The sequence below is a fragment of the Dendronephthya gigantea genome, unplaced genomic scaffold (genome assembly GCF_004324835.1).
Source record: "Dendronephthya gigantea isolate DGI-Jeju-01 unplaced genomic scaffold, DenGig_1.0 000003F, whole genome shotgun sequence".
Classification (NCBI taxonomy): Eukaryota; Metazoa; Cnidaria; class Anthozoa; order Malacalcyonacea; family Nephtheidae; genus Dendronephthya; species Dendronephthya gigantea.
In genome coordinates this window covers 2445108-2466983 of record NW_021163013.1, presented here as the reverse complement: position 1 = coordinate 2466983, position 21876 = coordinate 2445108, and the positions used below count along the sequence as shown (strand labels likewise).

At 36.5% G+C, this 21876-nt stretch overlaps 36 non-coding genes across 36 annotated transcripts; 16 read left to right on the top strand and 20 right to left on the bottom strand.

The window, feature by feature from the left end:
* The first annotated feature begins 175 nt into the window (after positions 1 to 175).
* Trnag-ucc lies at positions 176 to 247 on the top strand. Its single transcript has one exon. It is a non-coding gene; the product is annotated as a tRNA-Gly (tRNA).
* Positions 248 to 839: 592 nt separating this feature from the next.
* On the top strand, positions 840 to 911 carry Trnag-ucc. Its single transcript has one exon. It is a non-coding gene; the product is annotated as a tRNA-Gly (tRNA).
* Positions 912 to 1230: 319 nt separating this feature from the next.
* Positions 1231 to 1302, bottom strand: Trnaq-uug. Its single transcript has one exon. It is a non-coding gene; the product is annotated as a tRNA-Gln (tRNA).
* Positions 1303 to 1891: 589 nt separating this feature from the next.
* Positions 1892 to 1963, bottom strand: Trnak-uuu. Its single transcript has one exon. It is a non-coding gene; the product is annotated as a tRNA-Lys (tRNA).
* Positions 1964 to 2549: 586 nt separating this feature from the next.
* Trnaq-uug lies at positions 2550 to 2620 on the bottom strand. The gene has a single exon. It is a non-coding gene; the product is annotated as a tRNA-Gln (tRNA).
* Positions 2621 to 2933: 313 nt separating this feature from the next.
* On the top strand, positions 2934 to 3005 carry Trnag-ucc. The gene has a single exon. It is a non-coding gene; the product is annotated as a tRNA-Gly (tRNA).
* Positions 3006 to 3321: 316 nt separating this feature from the next.
* On the bottom strand, positions 3322 to 3393 carry Trnaq-uug. The gene has a single exon. It is a non-coding gene; the product is annotated as a tRNA-Gln (tRNA).
* Positions 3394 to 3975: 582 nt separating this feature from the next.
* Trnaq-uug lies at positions 3976 to 4047 on the bottom strand. The gene has a single exon. It is a non-coding gene; the product is annotated as a tRNA-Gln (tRNA).
* A 312-nt stretch (positions 4048 to 4359) lies between these two features.
* On the top strand, positions 4360 to 4431 carry Trnag-ucc. The gene has a single exon. It is a non-coding gene; the product is annotated as a tRNA-Gly (tRNA).
* Positions 4432 to 4754: 323 nt separating this feature from the next.
* Trnaq-uug lies at positions 4755 to 4826 on the bottom strand. The gene has a single exon. It is a non-coding gene; the product is annotated as a tRNA-Gln (tRNA).
* A 306-nt stretch (positions 4827 to 5132) lies between these two features.
* On the top strand, positions 5133 to 5204 carry Trnag-ucc. Its single transcript has one exon. It is a non-coding gene; the product is annotated as a tRNA-Gly (tRNA).
* Positions 5205 to 5496: 292 nt separating this feature from the next.
* Trnaq-uug lies at positions 5497 to 5568 on the bottom strand. The gene has a single exon. It is a non-coding gene; the product is annotated as a tRNA-Gln (tRNA).
* A 197-nt stretch (positions 5569 to 5765) lies between these two features.
* On the top strand, positions 5766 to 5837 carry Trnag-ucc. Its single transcript has one exon. It is a non-coding gene; the product is annotated as a tRNA-Gly (tRNA).
* A 323-nt stretch (positions 5838 to 6160) lies between these two features.
* On the bottom strand, positions 6161 to 6232 carry Trnaq-uug. Its single transcript has one exon. It is a non-coding gene; the product is annotated as a tRNA-Gln (tRNA).
* A 198-nt stretch (positions 6233 to 6430) lies between these two features.
* On the top strand, positions 6431 to 6502 carry Trnag-ucc. The gene has a single exon. It is a non-coding gene; the product is annotated as a tRNA-Gly (tRNA).
* Positions 6503 to 6822: 320 nt separating this feature from the next.
* Positions 6823 to 6894, bottom strand: Trnaq-uug. The gene has a single exon. It is a non-coding gene; the product is annotated as a tRNA-Gln (tRNA).
* A 312-nt stretch (positions 6895 to 7206) lies between these two features.
* Trnag-ucc lies at positions 7207 to 7278 on the top strand. Its single transcript has one exon. It is a non-coding gene; the product is annotated as a tRNA-Gly (tRNA).
* A 323-nt stretch (positions 7279 to 7601) lies between these two features.
* Positions 7602 to 7673, bottom strand: Trnaq-uug. The gene has a single exon. It is a non-coding gene; the product is annotated as a tRNA-Gln (tRNA).
* A 587-nt stretch (positions 7674 to 8260) lies between these two features.
* Positions 8261 to 8332, bottom strand: Trnaq-uug. The gene has a single exon. It is a non-coding gene; the product is annotated as a tRNA-Gln (tRNA).
* A 197-nt stretch (positions 8333 to 8529) lies between these two features.
* On the top strand, positions 8530 to 8601 carry Trnag-ucc. Its single transcript has one exon. It is a non-coding gene; the product is annotated as a tRNA-Gly (tRNA).
* A 323-nt stretch (positions 8602 to 8924) lies between these two features.
* Positions 8925 to 8996, bottom strand: Trnaq-uug. The gene has a single exon. It is a non-coding gene; the product is annotated as a tRNA-Gln (tRNA).
* A 198-nt stretch (positions 8997 to 9194) lies between these two features.
* Positions 9195 to 9266, top strand: Trnag-ucc. The gene has a single exon. It is a non-coding gene; the product is annotated as a tRNA-Gly (tRNA).
* A 321-nt stretch (positions 9267 to 9587) lies between these two features.
* On the bottom strand, positions 9588 to 9659 carry Trnaq-uug. Its single transcript has one exon. It is a non-coding gene; the product is annotated as a tRNA-Gln (tRNA).
* A 198-nt stretch (positions 9660 to 9857) lies between these two features.
* On the top strand, positions 9858 to 9929 carry Trnag-ucc. The gene has a single exon. It is a non-coding gene; the product is annotated as a tRNA-Gly (tRNA).
* Positions 9930 to 10253: 324 nt separating this feature from the next.
* On the bottom strand, positions 10254 to 10325 carry Trnaq-uug. Its single transcript has one exon. It is a non-coding gene; the product is annotated as a tRNA-Gln (tRNA).
* A 198-nt stretch (positions 10326 to 10523) lies between these two features.
* Positions 10524 to 10595, top strand: Trnag-ucc. The gene has a single exon. It is a non-coding gene; the product is annotated as a tRNA-Gly (tRNA).
* A 320-nt stretch (positions 10596 to 10915) lies between these two features.
* Trnaq-uug lies at positions 10916 to 10987 on the bottom strand. The gene has a single exon. It is a non-coding gene; the product is annotated as a tRNA-Gln (tRNA).
* A 312-nt stretch (positions 10988 to 11299) lies between these two features.
* Trnag-ucc lies at positions 11300 to 11371 on the top strand. The gene has a single exon. It is a non-coding gene; the product is annotated as a tRNA-Gly (tRNA).
* Positions 11372 to 11693: 322 nt separating this feature from the next.
* Trnaq-uug lies at positions 11694 to 11765 on the bottom strand. Its single transcript has one exon. It is a non-coding gene; the product is annotated as a tRNA-Gln (tRNA).
* A 591-nt stretch (positions 11766 to 12356) lies between these two features.
* Positions 12357 to 12428, bottom strand: Trnaq-uug. The gene has a single exon. It is a non-coding gene; the product is annotated as a tRNA-Gln (tRNA).
* A 315-nt stretch (positions 12429 to 12743) lies between these two features.
* On the top strand, positions 12744 to 12815 carry Trnag-ucc. Its single transcript has one exon. It is a non-coding gene; the product is annotated as a tRNA-Gly (tRNA).
* A 323-nt stretch (positions 12816 to 13138) lies between these two features.
* Trnaq-uug lies at positions 13139 to 13210 on the bottom strand. Its single transcript has one exon. It is a non-coding gene; the product is annotated as a tRNA-Gln (tRNA).
* Positions 13211 to 19044: 5834 nt separating this feature from the next.
* Positions 19045 to 19116, bottom strand: Trnaq-uug. The gene has a single exon. It is a non-coding gene; the product is annotated as a tRNA-Gln (tRNA).
* Positions 19117 to 19425: 309 nt separating this feature from the next.
* On the top strand, positions 19426 to 19497 carry Trnag-ucc. The gene has a single exon. It is a non-coding gene; the product is annotated as a tRNA-Gly (tRNA).
* Positions 19498 to 20088: 591 nt separating this feature from the next.
* Trnag-ucc lies at positions 20089 to 20160 on the top strand. The gene has a single exon. It is a non-coding gene; the product is annotated as a tRNA-Gly (tRNA).
* Positions 20161 to 20484: 324 nt separating this feature from the next.
* On the bottom strand, positions 20485 to 20556 carry Trnaq-uug. Its single transcript has one exon. It is a non-coding gene; the product is annotated as a tRNA-Gln (tRNA).
* Positions 20557 to 21876: the final 1320 nt, after the last annotated feature.

Genomic DNA, 21876 nt, shown 5'->3' with positions numbered 1-21876 from the left:
CATTTTTTTCATTAAAGATTATAACGATGCATATAGGACTGTTCACCATGAATTTCTCCATTCCAACTATCCTGCAAATTTTTTCTATCCCCGATTCTCGACATTTTCTCCATCTATTCGCTACCTTCGATTTTTAACGAAAATTACAATGATGTTTTGAACATTACCATATCTTGCGTTGATAGTGTAATGGTTAGCATTGCTGCCTTCCAAGCAGTAGATCTGGGTTCGATTCCCGGTCAACGCATATCCGCTTTCGGGTCTTCATCATCCTCAATTTGAATGAAATTATTGCATGGTTTTACGGCGACAATGGAAAATAACTTTTGCCTTTGTTAACAAAACCGATTCTTTTTTATCCATTAGTTTGATATATCCAAAAAAATCAGGAACAACATATTTCGGGTGAATTTACGGGAAACAGAACACTTGCAAAAAACGTTTGAATTATCTTCACTGACATAAATCTTCGACTAATGATCCTAAAAAGGGCCTTGTTTCCAAGAGACGTGCAATATGCAGCCAATAATTTTTTTGCTTGAAAGCGTGCTTTTCTTTAAAGACGGTCGTAGGTCCTGCCGAGATTTGAACTCGGATCCTTGGATTCAAAGTCCAAAGTGCTAACCATTCACACCAGAACCAACTTGAAATTTGTTTTGAAACGCATTTTTTTCATTAAAGATTATAACGATGCATATAGGACTGTTCACCATGAATTTCTCCAATCCAACTATCCTGCAAATTTTTTCTATCCCCGATTCTCGACATTTTCTCCATCTATTCGCTACCTTCGATTTTTAACGAAAATTACAATGATGTTTTGAACATTACCATATCTTGCGTTGATAGTGTAATGGTTAGCATTGCTGCCTTCCAAGCAGTAGATCTGGGTTCGATTCCCGGTCAACGCATATCCGCTTTCGGGTCTTCATCATCCTCAATTTGAATGAAATTATTGCATGGTTTTACGGCGACAATGGAAATAACTTTTGCCTTTGTTAACAAAACCGATTCTTTTTTTTCCATTAGTTTGATATATCCAAAAAAATCAGGAACAACATATTTCGGGTGAATTTACGGGAAACAGAACACTTGCAAAAACGTTTGAATTATCTTCACTGACATAAATCTTCGACTAATGATCCTAAAAAGGGCCTTGTTTCCAAGAGACGTGCAATATGCAGCCAATAATTTTTTGCTTGAAAGCGTGCTTTTCTTAAAGACGGTCGTAGGTCCTGCCGAGATTTGAACTCGGATCCTTGGATTCAAAGTCCAAAGTGCTAACCATTACACCACAGAACCAACTTGAAATTTGTTTTGAAACGCATTTTTTTCATTAAAATTATAACGATGCATATAGGACTGTTCACCATGAATTTCTCCATTCCAACTATCCTGCAAATTTTTTCTATCCCAGATTCTCGACATTTTCTCCATCTATTCGCTACCTTCGATTTTAACGAAAATTACAATGATGTTTTGAACATTACCATATCTTGCGTTTGATAGTGTAATGGTTAGCATTGCTGCCTTCCAAGCAGTAGATCTGGGTTCGATTCCCGGTCAACGCATATCCGCTTTCGGGTCTTCATCATCCTCAATTTGAATGAAATTATTGCATGGTTTTACGGCGACATAGAAATTAACTTTTGCCTTTGTTAACAAAACCGATTCTTTTTTATTCCATTAGTTTGATATATCCAAAAAAATCAGGAACAACATATTTCGGGTGAATTTACGAGAAACAGAACACTTGCAAAAAACGTTTGAATTACTTCACTGACATAAATCTTCGACTAATGATCCTAAAAAGGGCCTTGTTTCCAAGAGACGTGCAATATGCAGCCAATAATTTTTTGCTTGAAAGCGTGCTTTTTTTAAAGACGGTCGTAGGTCCTGCCGAGATTTGAACTCGATCCTTGGATTCAAAAGTCCAAAGTGCTAACCATTACACCACAGAACCAACTTGAAATTTGTTTTGAAACGCATTTTTTTCATTAAAGATTATATAACGATGCATATAGGACTGTTCACCATGAATTTCTCCATTCCAACTATCCTGCAAATTTTTTATCCCCGATTCTCGACATTTTCCATCTATTCGCTACCTTCGATTTTAACGAAAATTACAATGATGTTTTGAACATTACCATATCTTGCGTTGATAGTGTAATGGTTAGCATTGCTGCTTCCAAGCAGTAGATCTGGGTTCGATTCCCGGTCAACGCATATCCGCTTTCGGGTCTTCATCATCCTCAATTTGAATGAAATTATTGCATGGTTTTACGGCGACAATGGAAAATAACTTTTGCCTTTGTTAACAAAACCGATTCTTTTTATTCCATTAGTTTGATATATCCAAAAAAATCAGGAACAACATATTCGGGTGAATTTACGGGAAACAGAACACTTGCAAAAAACGTTTGAATTATCTTCACTGCGATAAATCTTCGACTAATGATCGTAAAAAGGGCCTCGTTTCCAAGAGGCGTGCAGTGCAGCCAATATTTTTTTTGCTTCAAAGCGTGATTTGCGTTATACACGGTCATAGGTCCTGCCGAGATTGAACTCGGATCCTTGGATTCAAAGTCCAAAGTGCTAACCATTACACCACAGAACCAACTTGCAAATTGAAATTAGGTTTGAAACGCATTTTTTTATCAAGGATTATAACGATGCATATAGGACTTTTCACCATGAAATTCTCCATTCAAAATTTTTTCACTACACCACAAAACCAACTTTAGATTAGTTTCGAAACGCATTTTTTATCAAGGATTATAACGATGCATATAAGACTGTTCACCATGAATTTCTCCATTCGAACTAGCGTGCAAACTTTTTCAATCCCCGATTTTCTTCATTCTCTCCATCTATTTGCTACTTCGATTTTTAACAAAAAATAATGATGTTTTGATCAATTACCATATTTTGCGTTGATGGTGTAATGGTTAGCATTGCTGCCTTCCAAGCAGTAGATCTGGGTTCGATTCCCGGTCAACGCTTATCCGCTTTCGGGTCTTCATCATCCTCAATTTAAATAAAATATTGCATGGTTTTACGGCGACAATAGAAATTAACTTTTGCCTTTGTTAACAAAACCGATTCTTTTTTTCCATTAGTTTGATATATCCAAAAAAAATCAGGAAACATATTTCGAGTGAATTTACGGGAAACAGAACACTTGCAAAAAACGTTTGAATTATCTTCACTGCCATAAATCTTCGACTAATGATCCTAAAAAGGGCCTTGTTTCCAAGAGACGTGCAATATGCCGCCAATAATTTTTGCTTGAAAGCGTGCTTTCTTTAAAGACGGTCGTAGGTCTGCCGAGATTTGAACTCGGATCCTTGGATTCAAAGTCCAAAGTGCTAACCATTACACTACAGAACCAACTTGAAATTGGTTTTGAAACGCATTTTTTTGATCAAGGATTATAACGATGCATATAGGACTATTCACATGAATTTCTCCATCTCAACTAGCCTGCAAATTTTTTCTATCCCCGATTTTCGTCATTCTATCCATCTATTTGCTACTTCGATTTTTAACAAAAAGTACAATGATGTTTTGAACATTACATATCTTGCGTTGATGGTGTAATGGTTAGCATTGCTGCCTTCCAACAGTAGATCTGGGTCGATTCCTGGTCAACGCATATCCGCTTTCAGGCCTTCATCATCCCAACTTGAATGAAAATATTGCATTGTTTTACGGCGACAATGGAAATAACTTTTGCCTTTGTTAACAAAACCGATTCTTTTTTTATTCCATTAGTTTGATATATCCAAAAAAATCAGGAACAACATATTTCGGGTGAATTTACGGGAAACAGAACACTTGCAAAAAACGTTTGAATTATCTTCACTGCGATAAATCTTCGACTTATGAACGTAAAAGGGCCTCGTTTCCAAGAGGCGTGCAGTGCAGCCAATATTTTTTTTGCTTCAAAGCGTGATTTGCGTTCACGGTCATAGGTCCTGCCGAGATTTGAACTCGGATCCTTGGATTCAAAGTCCAAAGTGCTAACCATTACACCACAGAACCAACTTGCGAATTGAAATTAGGTTTAAAACGCATTTTTTTATAAAGGATTATAACGAGCATATAGGACTTTTCACCATGAAATTCTCCATTCAAAATTTTTTCACTACACCACAGAACCAACTTTAGATTGGTTTCGAAACGCATTTTTTATCAAGGATATAACGATGCATATAAGACTGTTCACCATGAATTTCTCCATTCGAACTAGCGTGCAAACTTTTTCAATCCCCGATTTTCTTCATTCTCTCCATCTATTTGCTACCTTCGATTTTTAACAAAAAATAATGATGTTTTGATCAATTACCATATTTAGCGTTGATGGTGTAATGGTTAGCATTGCTGCCTTCCAAGCAGTAGATCTGGGTTCGATTCCCGGTCAACGCTTATCCGCTTTCGGGTCTTCATCATCCTCAATTTAAATAAAAATATTGCATGGTTTTACGGCGACAATAGAAATTAACTTTTGTCTTTGTTAACAAAACCGAATCTTTTTTATTCCATTAGTTTGATATATCCAAAAAAAATCAGGAACAACATATTTCGAGTGAATTTACGGGAAACAGAACACTTGCAAAAAACGTTTGAATTATCTTCACTGCGATAAATCTTCGACTAATGATCGTAAAAAGGGCCTCGTTTCCAAGAGGCGTGCAGTGCAGCCAATATTTTTTTTGCTTCAAAGCGTGATTTGCGTTATACACGGTCATAGGTCCTGCCGAGATTTGAACTCGGATCCTTGGATTCAAAGTCCAAAGTGCTAACCATTACACCACAGAACCAACTTGCAAATTGAAATTAGGTTTGAAACGCATTTTTTTATCAAGGATTATAACGATGCATATAGGACTTTTCACCATGAAATTTCCATCAAAATTTTCATACACCACAAACCAACTTTAGATAGTTTCGAAACGCATTTTTATCAAGGATTATAACGATGCATATAAGACTGTTCACCATGAATTTCTCCATTCGAACTAGCGTGCAAACTTTTTCAATCCCCGATTTTCTTCATTCTCTCCATCTATTTGCTACCTTCGATTTTTAACAAAAAATAATGATGTTTTGATCAATTACCATATTTTGCGTTGATGGTGTAATGGTTAGCATTGCTGCCTTCCAAGCAGTAGATCTGGGTTCGATTCCCGGTCAACGCTTATCCGCTTTCGGGTCTTCATCTCAATTGAAATGGCATTTTACGGCGACAAAGAAATAACTTTTGCCTTTGTTAACAAAACCGATTCTTTTTATTCCATTAGTTTGATATATCCAAAAAAATCAGGAACAACATATTTCGAGTGAATTTACGGGAAACAGAACACTTGCAAAAAACGTTTGAATTATCTTCACTGCATAAATCTTCGACTAATGATCCTAAAAGGGCCTTGTTTCCAAGAGAAATGCGCCAAATTTTTGCTTGAAAGCGTGCTTTTCTTTAAAGACGGTCGTAGGTCCTGCCGAGATTTGAACTCGGATCCTTGGATTCAAAGTCCAAAGTGCTAACCATTACACCACAGAACCAACTTGAAATTTGTTTTGAAACGCATTTTTTTCATTAAAGATTATAACGATGCATATAGGACTGTTCACCATGAATTTCTCCATTCCAACTATCCTGCAAATTTTTTCTATCCCGATTCTCGACATTTTCTCCATCTATTCGCTACCTTCGATTTTTAACGAAAATTACAATGATGTTTTGAACATTACCATATCTTGCGTTGATAGTGTAATGGTTAGCATTGCTGCCTTCCAAGCAGTAGATCTGGGTTCGATTCCCGGTCAACGCATATCCGCTTTCGGGTCTTCATCATCCTCAATTTGAATGAAATTATTGCATGGTTTTACGGCGACAATAGAAATTAACTTTTGCCTTTGTTAACAAAACCGATTCTTTTTTATTCCATTAGTTTGATATATCCAAAAAAATCAGGAACAACATATTTCGGGTGAATTTACGAGAAACAGAACACTTGCAAAAAACGTTTGAATTATCTTCACTGACATAAATCTTCGACTAATGATCCTAAAAAGGGCCTTGTTTCCAAGAGACGTGCAATATGCAGCCAATAATTTTTTGCTTGAAAGCGTGCTTTTCTTTAAAGACGGTCGTAGGTCCTGCCGAGATTTGAACTCGGATCCTTGGATTCAAAGTCCAAAGTGCTAACCATTACACCACAGAACCAACTTGAAATTTGTTTTGAAACGCATTTTTTTCATTAAAGATTATAACGATGCATATAGGACTGTTCACCATGAATTTCTCCATTCCAACTATCCTGCAAATTTTTTCTATCCCCGATTCTCGACATTTTCTCCATCTATTCGCTACCTTCGATTTTTAACGAAAATTACAATGATGTTTTGAACATTACCATATCTTGCGTTGATAGTGTAATGGTTAGCATTGCTGCCTTCCAAGCAGTAGATCTGGGTTCGATTCCCGGTCAACGCATATCCGCTTTCGGGTCTTCATCATCCTCAATTTGAATGAAATTATTGCATGGTTTTACGGCGACAATGGAAAATAACTTTTGCCTTTGTTAACAAAACCGATTCTTTTTTATTCCATTAGTTTGATATATCCAAAAAAATCAGGAACAACATATTTCGGTGAATTTACGGGAAACAGAACACTTGCAAAAAACGTTTGAATTATCTTCACTGCGATAAATCTTCGACTAATGATCGTAAAAAGGGCCTCGTTTCCAAGAGGCGTGCAGTGCAGCCAATATTTTTTTGCTTCAAAGCGTGATTTGCGTTATACACGGTCATAGGTCCTGCCGAGATTTGAACTCGGATCCTTGGATTCAAAGTCCAAAGTGCTAACCATTACACCACAGAACCAACTTGCAAATTGAAATTAGGTTTGAAACGCATTTTTTTATCAAGGATTATAACGATGCATATAGGACTTTTCACCATGAAATTCTCCATTCAAAATTTTTCACTACACCACAAAACCAACTTTAGATTAGTTTCGAAACGCATTTTTATCAAGGATTATAACGATGCATATAAGACTGTTCACCATGAATTTCTCCATTCGAACTAGCGTGCAAACTTTTTCAATCCCCGATTTTCTTCATTCTCTCCATCTATTTGCTACCTTCGATTTTTAACAAAAAATAATGATGTTTTGATCAATTACCATATTTTGCGTTGATGGTGTAATGGTTAGCATTGCTGCCTTCCAAGCAGTAGATCTGGGTTCGATTCCCGGTCAACGCTTATCCGCTTTCGGGTCTTCATCATCCTCAATTTAAATAAAAATATTGCATGGTTTTACGGCGACAATAGAAATTAACTTTTGCCTTTGTTAACAAAACCGATTCTTTTTTATTCCATTAGTTTGATATATCCAAAAAAAATCAGGAACAACATATTTCGAGTGAATTTACGGGAAACAGAACACTTGCAAAAAACGTTTGAATTATCTTCACTGCCATAAATCTTCGACTAATGATCCTAAAAAGGGCCTTGTTTCCAAGAGACGTGCAATATGCCGCCAATAATTTTTGCTTGAAAGCGTGCTTTTCTTTAAAGACGGTCGTAGGTCCTGCCGAGATTTGAACTCGGATCCTTGGATTCAAAGTCCAAAGTGCTAACCATTACACCACAGAACCAACTTGAAATTTGTTTTGAAACGCATTTTTTCATTAAAGATTATAACGATGCATATAGGACTGTTCACCATGAATTTCTCCATTCCAACTATCCTGCAAATTTTTTCTATCCCCGATTCTCGACATTTTCTCCATCTATTCGCTACCTTCGATTTTTAACGAAATTACAATGATGTTTTGACATTACATATCTTGCGTTTGATAGTGTAATGGTTAGCATTGCTGCCTTCCAAGCAGTAGATCTGGGTTCGATTCCCGGTCAACGCATATCCGCTTTCGGGTCTTCATCATCCTCAATTTGAATGAAATTATTGCATGGTTTTACGGCGACAATAGAAATTAACTTTTGCCTTTGTTAACAAAACCGATTCTTTTTTATTCCATTAGTTTGATATATCCAAAAAAATCAGGAACAACATATTTCGGTGAATTTACGAGAAACAGAACACTTGCAAAAAACGTTTGAATTATCTTCACTGACATAAATCTTCGACTAATGATCCTAAAAAGGGCCTTGTTTCCAAGAGACGTGCAATATGCGCCAATAATTTTTGCTTGAAAGCGTGCTTTTCTTTAAAGACGGTCGTAGGTCCTGCCGAGATTTGAACTCGGATCCTTGGATTCAAAGTCCAAAGTGCTAACCATTACACCACAGAACCAACTTGAAATTTGTTTTGAAACGCATTTTTTTCATTAAAGATTATAACGATGCATATAGGACTGTTCACCATGAATTTCTCCATTCCAACTATCCTGCAAATTTTTTCTATCCCCGATTCTCGACATTTTCTCCATCTTTCGCTACCTTCGATTTTTAACGAAAATTACAATGATGTTTTGAACATTACCATATCTTGCGTTGATAGTGTAATGGTTAGCATTGCTGCCTTCCAAGCAGTAGATCTGGGTTCGATTCCCGGTCAACGCATATCCGCTTTCGGGTCTTCATCATCCTCAATTTGAATGAAATTATTGCATGGTTTTACGGCGACAATGGAAAATAACTTTTGCCTTTGTTAACAAAACCGATTCTTTTTTATTCCATTAGTTTGATATATCCAAAAAAATCAGGAACAACATATTTCGGGTGAATTTACGGGAAACAGAACACTTGCAAAAAACGTTTGAATTATCTTCACTGACATAAATCTTCGACTAATGATCCTAAAAAGGGCCTTGTTTCCAAGAGACGTGCAATATGCAGCCAATAATTTTTTGCTTGAAAGCGTGCTTTTCTTTAAAGACGGTCGTAGGTCCTGCCGAGATTTGAACTCGGATCCTTGGATTCAAAGTCCAAAGTGCTAACCATTACACCACAGAACCAACTTGAAATTTGTTTTGAAACGCATTTTTTTCATTAAAGATTATAACGATGCATATAGGACTGTTCACCATGAATTTCTCCATTCCAACTATCCTGCAAATTTTTTCTATCCCCGATTCTCGACATTTTCTCCATCTATTCGCTACCTTCGATTTTTAACGAAAATTACAATGATGTTTTGAACATTACCATATCTTGCGTTGATAGTGTAATGGTTAGCATTGCTGCCTTCCAAGCAGTAGATCTGGGTTCGATTCCCGGTCAACGCATATCCGCTTTCGGGTCTTCATCATCCTCAATTTGAATGAAATTATTGCATGGTTTTACGGCGACAATGGAAATAACTTTTGCCTTTGTTAACAAAACCGATTCTTTTTTATTCCATTAGTTTGATATATCCAAAAAAATCAGGAACAACATATTTCGGGTGAATTTACGGGAAACAGAACACTTGCAAAAAACGTTTGAATTATCTTCACTGACATAAATCTTCGACTAATGATCCTAAAAAGGGCCTTGTTTCCAAGAGACGTGCAATATGCAGCCAATAATTTTTTGCTTGAAAGCGTGCTTTTCTTAAAGACGGTCGTAGGTCCTGCCGAGATTTGAACTCGGATCCTTGGATTCAAAGTCCAAAGTGCTAACCATTACACCACAGAACCAACTTGAAATTTGTTTTGAAACGCATTTTTTTCATTAAAGATTATAACGATGCATATAGGACTGTTCACCATGAATTTCTCCATTCCAACTATCCTGCAAATTTTTTCTATCCCAGATTCTCGACATTTTCTCCATCTATTCGCTACCTTCGATTTTTAACGAAAATTACAATGATGTTTTGAACATTACCATATCTTGCGTTGATAGTGTAATGGTTAGCATTGCTGCCTTCCAAGCAGTAGATCTGGGTTCGATTCCCGGTCAACGCATATCCGCTTTCGGGTCTTCATCATCCTCAATTTGAATGAAATTATTGCATGGTTTTACGGCGACAATAGAAATTAACTTTTGCCTTTGTTAACAAAACCGATTCTTTTTTATTCCATTAGTTTGATATATCCAAAAAAATCAGGAACAACATATTTCGGGTGAATTTACGAGAAACAGAACACTTGCAAAAAACGTTTGAATTATCTTCACTGACATAAATCTTCGACTAATGATCCTAAAAAGGGCCTTGTTTCCAAGAAGACGTGCAATATGCAGCCAATAATTTTTTGCTTGAAAGCGTGCTTTTCTTTAAAGACGGTCGTAGGTCCTGCCGAGATTTGAACTCGGATCCTTGGATTCAAAGTCCAAAGTGCTAACCATTACACCACAGAACCAACTTGAAATTTGTTTTGAAACGCATTTTTTTCATTAAAGATTATAACGATGCATATAGGACTGTTCACCATGAATTTCTCCATTCCAACTATCCTGCAAATTTTTTCTATCCCCGATTCTCGACATTTTCTCCATCTATTCGCTACCTTCGATTTTTAACGAAAATTACAATGATGTTTTGAACATTACCATATCTTGCGTTGATAGTGTAATGGTTAGCATTGCTGCCTTCCAAGCAGTAGATCTGGGTTCGATTCCCGGTCAACGCATATCCGCTTTCGGGTCTTCATCATCCTCAATTTGAATGAAATTATTGCATGGTTTTACGGCGACAATGGAAAATAACTTTTGCCTTTGTTAACAAAACCGATTCTTTTTATTCCATTAGTTTGATATATCCAAAAAAATCAGGAACAACATATTTCGGGTGAATTTACGGGAAACAGAACACTTGCAAAAAACGTTTGAATTATCTTCACTGCGATAAATCTTCGACTAATGATCGTAAAAAGGGCCTCGTTTCCAAGAGGCGTGCAGTGCAGCCAATTTTTTTTGCTTCAAAGCGTGATTTGGGGTTATACACGGTCATAGGTCCTGCCGAGATTTGAACTCGGATCCTTGGATTCAAAGTCCAAAGTGCTAACCATTACACCACAGAACCAACTTGCAAATTGAAATTAGGTTTGAAACGCATTTTTTATCAAGGATTATAACGATGCATATAGGACTTTTCACCATGAAATTCTCCATTCAAAATTTTTTCACTACACCACAAAACCAACTTTAGATTAGTTTCGAAACGCATTTTTTATCAAGGATTATAACGATGCATATAAGACTGTTCACCATGAATTTCTCCATTCGAACTAGCGTGCAAACTTTTTCAATCCCGATTTTCTTCATTCTCTCCATCTATTTGCTACCTTCGATTTTTAACAAAAAATAATGATGTTTTGATCAATTACCATATTTTGCGTTGATGGTGTAATGGTTAGCATTGCTGCCTTCCAAGCAGTAGATCTGGGTTCGATTCCCGGTCAACGCTTATCCGCTTTCGGGTCTTCATCATCCTCAATTTAAATAAAAATATTGCATGGTTTTACGGCGACAATAGAAATTAACTTTTGCCTTTGTTAACAAAACCGATTCTTTTTTATTCCATTAGTTTGATATATCCAAAAAAAATCAGGAACAACATATTTCGAGTGAATTTACGGGAAACAGAACACTTGCAAAAACGTTTGAATTATCTTCACTGCCATAAATCTTCGACTAATGATCCTAAAAAGGGCCTTGTTTCCAAGAGACGTGCAATATGCCGCCAATAATTTTTGCTTGAAAGCGTGCTTTTCTTTAAAGACGGTCGTAGGTCCTGCCGAGATTTGAACTCGGATCCTTGGATTCAAAGTCCAAAGTGCTAACCATTACACTACAGAACCAACTTGAAATTGGTTTTGAAACGCATTTTTTTGATCAAGGATTATAACGATGCATATAGGACTATTCACCATGAATTTCTCCATCTCAACTAGCCTGCAAATTTTTTCTATCCCCGATTTTCGTCATTCTATCCATCTATTTGCTACCTTCGATTTTTAACAAAAAGTACAATGATGTTTTGAACATTACCATATCTTGCGTTGATGGTGTAATGGTTAGCATTGCTGCCTTCCAACAGTAGATCTGGGTTCGATTCCTGGTCAACGCATATCCGCTTTCAGGCCTTCATCATCCTCAACTTGAATGAAAATATTGCATTGTTTTACGGCGACAATGGAAAATAACTTTTGCCTTTGTTAACAAAACCGATTCTTTTTTATTCCATTAGTTTGATATATCCAAAAAAATCAGGAACAACATATTTCGGGTGAATTTACGGGAAACAGAACACTTGCAAAAAACGTTTGAATTATCTTCACTGCGATAAATCTTCGACTTATGAACGTAAAAAGGGCCTCGTTTCCAAGAGGCGTGCAGTGCAGCCAATATTTTTTTTGCTTCAAAGCGTGATTTGCGTTATACACGGTCATAGGTCCTGCCGAGATTTGAACTCGGATCCTTGGATTCAAAGTCCAAAGTGCTAACCATTACACCACAGAACCAACTTGCGAATTGAAATTAGGTTTAAAACGCATTTTTTTTATAAAGGATTATAACGATGCATATAGGACTTTTCACCATGAAATTCTCCATTCAAAATTTTTTCACTACACCACAGAACCAACTTTAGATTGGTTTCGAAACGCATTTTTTATCAAGGATTATAACGATGCATATAAGACTGTTCACCATGAATTTCTCCATTCGAACTAGCGTGCAAACTTTTTCAATCCCCGATTTTCTTCATTCTCTCCATCTATTTGCTACCTTCGATTTTTAACAAAAAATAATGATGTTTTGATCAATTACCATATTTAGCGTTGATGGTGTAATGGTTAGCATTGCTGCCTTCCAAGCAGTAGATCTGGGTTCGATTCCCGGTCAACGCTTATCCGCTTTCGGGTCTTCATCATCCTCAATTTAAATAAAAATATTGCATGGTTTTACGGCGACAATAGAAATTAACTTTTGTCTTTGTTAACAAAACCGAATCTTTTTTATTCCATTAGTTTGATATATCCAAAAAAAATCAGGAACAACATATTTCGAGTGAATTTACGGGAAACAGAACACTTGCAAAAAACGTTTGAATTATCTTCACTGCCATAAATCTTCGACTAATGATCCTAAAAAGGGCCTTGTTTCCAAGAGACGTGCAATATGCAGCCAATAATTTTTGCTTGAGAGCGTGCTTTTCTTTAAAGACGGTCGTAGGTCCTGCCGAGATTTGAACTCGGATCCTTGGATTCAAAGTCCAAAGTGCTAACCATTACACCACAGAACCAACTTGAAATTGGTTTTGAAACGCATTTTTTTCATCAAGGATTATAACGATGCATATAGGACTGTTCACCATGAATTTCTCCATCTCAACTAGCCTGCAAATTTTTTCTATCCCCGATTTTCGTCATTTTATCCATCTATTTGCTACCTTCGATTTTTAACAAAAAGTACAATGATGTTTTGAACATTACCATATCTTGCGTTGATGGTGTAATGGTTAGCATTGCTGCCTTCCAACAGTAGATCTGGGTTCGATTCCCGGTCAACGCATATCCGCTTTCAGGCCTTCATCATCCTCAATTTGAATGAAAATATTGCATTGTTTTACGGCGACAATAGAAAATAACTTTTGCCTTTGTTAACAAAACCGATTCTTTTTTATTCCATTAGTTTGATATATCCAAAAAAATCAGGAACAACATATGTGACCCTCCACGGGAAAACCAACATTAACGGTTTGAAAAAACGGGCTGAAATACCGTTTGCTATCCGTTTTCTATCCGTGAAAATCAAAAACGGTTGCCGTTTAAAAATTTTAAACGCCCGTTTAAATTTTATTGCTTGGCGTTTAAACGGTTTGTTCAAAACGTGAAAACGTTTTCATCGATCCGTGAAAATGTTTTGAGCGATCCGTGAAAACATTTCGGTAGAGCTGTGAAAACGTTTTGCTTTGGCCGTAAAAACGTTTTGGTAAAACCGTGAAAACGTTTTGGTAGAGCCGTGAAAACGTTTAAATAAAACCGTGAAAATGTTTTATCACAGACGTAAACATGCAGGTTTCACCTTTCACCTATATAACCAGTGTAACGTTTCCGCTAGCGTGCAATTAAATATTTCCATCAAACAGTCGGGACGACCTTGTAAAGTTAATCGTATAAAACTATATAAAATGTAATAAAATGTTTATATATCAGAGGCAAGCAAAATGGGTCGAACACCAAAGTGAGATATCCCTATATATCACTGATTACAACAAATCTAGTTTAGGTTTATAATGCTTATTAAAGAAGTATGATTGATTATATGTCTATCTTTTAATGAAGTATTATCACAGAAGCGAAGACACAGCCGCCCTTGATGATTTGCCAAATTGCACTGCCAGAAACCCATCACCTGGGTCAACAGGCCCCAAAATGCTTTTTCGCAATTATAAATGTACCTATTTCTATAGTGCGTGTGAGAAAACATATAGTTTAAAATTTATTACAGCAATTAAATTCTATACACATACTAAGCAACATATCTGAGATGCAAATATAATTCAACTAATTATAACGAGAGATATATGGTATTTGTTATGCAAATACTTATATAGATATAATAAATACGCACATTCACGATCCATTTTGGCAAAAACAACTAATTAATGCGTTATAGGATCGTGTGCGAGTTTCCTGTTATATTATATCAACTTTTATATACGCTATATTACACATTTTCACAATATTTTCAACAAAGTGCATTTAACCAATCTTCGCCAGTGCGTGTCGAAGTTTGAAAATGGGTTGGTAAAAAATCACGATCGGTATGATATATATAAAATCGCCGTTTTTCTGCCATATCGATCGCTTTTTAGACTAGTTATATATGCTTTCATTTTGAGAACACACGACTACACAGTCATAATAGCCTTATGCTGTATAATCAGATTATTCTAATCCGTACTTAAAATTGACGCAATATTTATGTATGTTATTGAAAAGATTTGACCTCTGTAGGAAAAATATGAGCTCTATGTCAAATCTTACTTAACTAAGAATTCTTGGTGGTCACAAAATATCTCTAAATATTTCATAATGAAATACTTTATCTCCTTCCATATTTTAGAGCATCTGCCAAAACTTTAACAGTAGAATATAGCTAGCATGTTATCTGAATAATATTATACGCTATCTGCGCTACACTGCATGAAAAAAAGTTTTTGTTAGTTGAATATGGGATCGAAGGCCTGCGTTCTGTAATCCAAACGTCAAGATTTCCGCCCTGAAAAGCAACTTAATACTCCATCCCGGCGCAAAGGTGCACAATTTTTTAGCCAAAACATATAGCAATTACATATACTGCCCTTATAGAAACAGCGGATCGAAACTGTCAAAAATGCGCACAATTTTTTCTGCAAAGCATATAGCAGTGCAGTCGCCCATATAGACGCGACAATCCCAAACGCACGCACAGGGGAGTTTATACTCACCATTATAACAAAAAATCAATCCACATCATCTTCGAGACATCTAATTGTGACACAATTTGTGCCCCCTGCCTACGATTACCCGGCAGCAAGACTTCTCCAGAAACATTATGTGTTGATGCATAAATGTATCTACTGTACTCTGACTCTCGTGTCTGGAAAAATCTTATTTGCCTGTCCTGCCTGTCTCAGCTTAGGAATTAATAAGGTTGCATCTACACACAAATTACTTAGGAATTTGCATGCAATTTTTGGTTAAGAAAAATTTCTGGTGTTTGAGTGCAGATGCACCTATTTATGTTATCTCAGTTTTGTGACCACCCAATTAAAGTACTCAAACCTCTTTGAACCTCTGGCAAACGATGTTCGATTTTACGATGTTCGACTGAGCCAAAGTGATCTTGACCAAACAGCAACTTTCTTTTGTCATATAGTCTACAAAAATTTCATATAAGCCTTAGTGCGCACTTAACAAATAAATATATATGCACACACTTAACAAATAAATATATATGCACACAAGGCAAAAAAAATAAAGTTTTGATCGAGCCAACAGTAATACGAAATCTGATGATTCATGATTTCATCGATAGGGCCTGATTTCAATGCTTGACGGGAATTATTTCCAAGCGCGACTGATGCATAAAGTATTTTTAATCAAACATGCCTTATATCAAACACTACAGTCTAGAAATTAATCAATATGTGTTCATACCTTTATATGCACGTGTTAAAACACCTCGACGTATCCATAGATTTGAATATCCAGCAAATATTTGGGATAGGACTTCGCGAAATTATTGGTAAAGATCTTTACCCGCGTGCTTATGAACTTGATTGGCGCCATTTCATATTTGTTCACTTCGCCGATCCCGTGCGCCGATCTATATAGCTGGCAACAGCCTTCAAAGCGCAAATGTGCAATGACCATACATGCCAAATGCATGATTACAATTTAATATCCGGAATGCAATTTCCTTATAAAGAGAACCGAAATCAAAATTAGTGAATATTTTCCTATTGTCCAAGCAGCTGTTAAATAAGAATTCTAATGTTTATTTTCTGTGAGGTCAAGCTTAAATGTTTGTAAGACCTATGATAATCGAACGAAATGGGTTTCTTTTAGATATAACTTATCGCCATTCCCAATATTGTATTAGGCTTACGCTGCGGCATGTCAGCTGCCAATTTTACCAATTGGGCTTGTGCCAGTGTGCGCAAGGATTGCACAAACTTGGTAAAAACATAGCGCTAAAACTTTACCTCGTAAAACACGCAATTTGTAGACCGTGTCTTTCATTGCTTATGCTCTAGTTTAATATCCAGAAAGCTTATATATATAGTTAAATGGTATAATATCGATTATAATTTCTGGTTTGTTATATTTGTCACATGATCCTGATTATTTTGAACAATTAGTATGGCTTGTGTTTTGTGCCTATCAAAGTTTAGCTACGCTAAATTTCAGTGAGGAATATTATGATGTTCATTGGGCGACTTCCTTGTGGTTCTATTTTTTTCATTACTTTCATACAATCTATATCATTTGTACAATTTGAGCTTTTCCGCGTTCCACGTTTCCGATTCGAGGAGCTAGTCGAGGGAAATCAAATTATAACCAAACATAAGATGCCTGATTATAAATGTGCTTCAGTGCTTGGTGCATCTGACTTTGCCGAAAGTTGCGAAGTGTTTTATTCGGATCGCCCTCGGCCGGTGAACATCGGCGTCCACGATCAAGCGCTTCAAAAGATCTATGTCTGTTGTTGATACAATTATTGCGATATAGTTTAATAGTTATTTACATTTATTTCATTGTTTACACAACTATATAAGGGTTTTAATCATTGCATACTATAGATATGCAGTTATCCGCGGTTTTGCTCCTATACTATCAGGCTGCTTCGTATCTATCCTAATGACTATTTAAACGACTTCCAACAACCACACAACAACTATGCAATTCTACGTAATGCTGCTTTTAAGGTATATATGGCTAGAGACGTTGCATGTTTGTGCGCGCGTTGAACTTTGGCTTTATGGAAACAACAAAAGTATTAAAGCATAGATTCTAACCATTGCATTGCCGCGGCATTAAAAAAACAATCAATTTTTGAAAGAAAGCTTTTTCAGTTTATGACTTGAAATTTGACCTTAATGACATAATTGCATGCACTGAACGCTAAGAGAAATCTTGAAGCGCACGAAATAGCATTCGATTCGGCTAAAATGATGTAACCCCTCTACAAGCCTTCTGTTAAGGAACTGAATACGTTTCTAGGAATATTATGTGTTACACATTCGTCGCTTCTTCTATAAAGTTGTAACATTGCAAATGTTTAATCTAATGTTCTACCAAATCCAATGCGATTGAACAAAATTCCAGCAAACGTTCCAACGAACGGTAAATCAAAACGGTTGAACGCTTTTGGAACGATTTTCGAACTTTTTTTCTCGAGGCGTTCAAACGGGCAATTTCGAACAATGAACGATCTCGAAAATCGTTTCAACGAACGCAAGAACGCTTGAAGTGTTTAATTGAACGGGAAACGAATGAATAATGAACAATATTTTTCAAGGAACCAAATAGCGTTAACGTATGTTTATGTGTGGAAGGCCACACATAAACAACAAAGTAAATTGCTTCGCACGAGTGGCAAATCACAACTGTATGACTGTTACTGGTCTGCTTGCTTCTACTACCTATAATTAACTTCGTTGACTAGGTACATATGACATTGATCAAGTAGCTATTTATGTGTAGCTGTCAACGGAGCGTAATTAGCCCTAAAGCTGTTGGACTGCATGTATAATAACATATGTCTGCAGTCAGTGCAGTGGCATGACTGTGGCCATGTTCTTCAGGTATATTTTGCTATTGTTTTTACAATTTTACTCCATTTTATGATTTTAATATTATCCATGCTGTACTGGGATAACGAAGCAATAAAGAGTAGTGTACGTGCGGATAGCGATCGAAGCTCTCGCTCCCTCATAGCTGAACATAAACAACGTATATAATGTTACACCCGCTACTTGCGTTTACCTGTTAATCATTTTCCCCCTCCCGGTATATCAAACATGCCCATGCAACAGACAGTTGACATATTTTACCGTTGTTTGATTTAAACACCAGTATCATGGTCTGCGATCAAAGGATTCCCCAAATCGTCTGGTTTCGTCCGTGAAATTGGGTATATAAATTCGTCAAACCGTTTATACGGATGAATAGGCCCATCCAAAAAAACGGTTCATTTTTCTGTGCGTTTAAACGGTTATTCGTATCCGTGCAAACGCTTTCACCAAAGCGTAAAAACGCTTTCTTGAAAGCGTTAAATTTTTTCATCGAACCGTTTTAACGTTTTAACGAAGCGTGAAAACGCTTTACGGCATCCGTTTACTAACCGTTTGTAATCCGTTTTTTTGCCCATTTAAACGGAAAAGCGTTAATGTTGGTTTTCCCGTGGAGGGTCACATATTTCGGGTGAATTTACGGGAAAGAGAACACTTGCAAAAAACGTTTGAATTATCTTCACTGCGATAAATCTTCGACTAATGATCGTAAAAAGGGCCTCGTTTCCAAGAGGCGTGCAGTGCAGCCAATATTTTTTTTGCTTCAAAGCGTGATTTGCGTTACACACGGTCATAGGTCCTGCCGAGATTTGAACTCGGATCCTTGGATTCAAAGTCCAAAGTGCTAACCATTACACCACAGAACAAACTTGAAATTGGCTTTGAAACGCATTTTTTTATCACGGATTATAACGATGCATATAAGACTTTACACCATGAAATTCTCCATTCAATATTTTTTCACTACACCACAGAACCAACTTTAGATTGGTTTCGAAACGCATTTTTTATCAAGGATTATAACGATGCATATAAGACTGTTCACCATGAATTTCTCCATTCCAACTAGCGTGCAAACTTTTTCTATCCCCGATTTTCTTCATTCTCTCCATCTATTGGCTTCCTTCGATTTTTAACAAAAAGTACAATGATGTTTTGATCAATTACCATATCTCGCGTTGATGGTGTAATGGTTAGCATTGCTGCCTTCCAATCAGTAGATCTGGGTTCGATTCCCGGTCAACGCATATCCGCTTTCAGGTCTTCATGATCCTCAATTTGAATGAAAATATTGCATGGTTTTACGGCGACAATAGAAAATAACTTTTGCTTTTGTAAACAAAACCGATTCTTTTTTTTTCCATTAGTTTGATATATCCAAAAAAGTCAGGAACAACATATTTCGGGTGAATTTACGGGAAAGAGAACACTTGCAAAAAACGTTTGAATTATCTTCACTCCGATAAATCTTCGACTAATGATCGTAAAAAGGGCCTCGTTTCCAAGAGCCACGCAATGCAGCCAATAATTTTTTGCTTGAAAGCGTGATTAGCGTTCTACACGGTCATAGGTCCTGCCGAGATTTGAACTCGGATCCTTGGATTCAAAGTCAAAAGTACTAACCATTACACCACAGAACCAATTTGAAATTAGTTTCGAAACGCATTTTTTTATCAAGGATTAGAACGATGCATATAAGACTGTTCACCATGAATTTCTCCATTCGAACTAGCGTGCAAACTTTTTCAATCCCCGATTTTCTTCATTCTCTCCATCTATTTGCTACCTTCGATTTTTAACAAAAAGTATAATGATGTTTTGATCAATTACCATATTTTGCGTTGATGGTGTAATGGTTAGCATTGCTGCCTTCCAAGCAGTAGATCTGGGTTCGATTCCCGGTTAACGCATATCCGCTTTCGGGTCTTCATCATCCTCAATTTAAATAAAAAGATTGCATGGTTTTACGGCGACAATAGAAATTAACTTTTGCCTTTGTTAACAAAACCGATTCTTTTTTATTCCATAAGTTTGATATATCCAAAAAAAATCAGGAACAACATATTTCGAGTGAATTTACGGGAAATAGAACACTTGCAAAAAACGTTTGAATTATTTTCACTGCCATAAATCTTCGACTAATGATCCTAAAAAGGGCCTTGTTTCCAAGAGACGTGCAATATGCAGCCAATAATTTTTTGCTTGAAAGCGTGCTTTTCTTTAAAGACGGTCGTAGGTCCTGCCGAGATTTGAACTCGGATCCTTGGATTCAAAGTCCAAAGTGCTAACCATTACACCACAGAACCAACTTGAAATTTGTTTTGAAACGCATTTTTTTCATTAAGGATTATAACGATGCATATAGGACTGTTCACCATGAATTTCTCCATTCCAACTATCCTGCAAATTTTTTCTATCCCTGATTTTCGTCATTCTAACCATCTATTTGCTACCTTCGATTTTTAACAAAAAGTACAATGATGTTTTGAACATTACCATATCTTGCGTTGATGGTTGAATGGTTAGCATTGCTGCCTTCCAAGCAGTAGATCTGGGTTCGATTCCCGGTCAACGCATATCCGCTTTCGGGTCTTCATCATCCTCAATTTGAATGAAATTATTGCATGGTTTTACGGCGACAATAGAAAATAACTTTTGCCTTTGTTAACAAAACCGATTCTTTTTTATTCCATTAGTTTGATATATCAAAAAAAATCAGGAACAACATATTTCGGGTGAATTTACGGGAAACAGAACACTTGCAAAAAACGTTTAAATTATCTTCACTGCGATAAATCTTCGACTAATGATCGTAAAAAGGGCCTCGTTTCCAAGAGGCGTGCAGTGCAGCCAATATTTTTTGCTTGAAAGCGTGATTTGCGGTAAAGACGTTGGTAGGTCCTGCCGGGATTTGAACCCGGATCCTTGGATTCAAAGTCCATAGTGCTAACCATTACATCACAGAACCAACTTAAAATTGGTATCGAAACGCATTTTATTCATCAAGGATTATAACGATGCATGTAGGATTCTTCAATATGAATTTCTCCATTCAAACTTGCGTGCGAAATTTTTTTATCTTCGATTTTCGTCATTCTCTCTATCTATTTACTACCTTCAATTTTTAACAAGAAGTAGAACGATGTTTTGAACATTACCATTTCTTGCGTTGATGGTGTAATGGTTAGCATTGCTGCCTTCAAATAAGTATATCTGGGTTGGATTCCTGGTCAACGCATATCCGCTTTCGAGTCATATCACCCCCTACCTGATTGAAAATATTGCATATTTTTACGCCGACACTGGAAATTAACTTTTGCCTTTGTTAACAAAACCGATTCTCTTTTATTCCATTAGTTTGATATATCCAAAAAAATCAGGAACAACATATTTCGGGTGAATTTAGGAGACACAGAACACTAGCAAAAAACGTTTGAATTATCTTCACTGCCATAAATCTTCGACTAATTATCCTAAAAAGGGCCTCGTTTCCAAGAGACGTGCAATGGAGGCAATAATTTTTTGCTTGAAAGCGTGATTTGCGGTAAAGACGGTCGTCGAAAGTCGGATCCTTGGAGTCAAACTCCATAGTGCTAACCATTACACCACAGAAATAACAACAGATT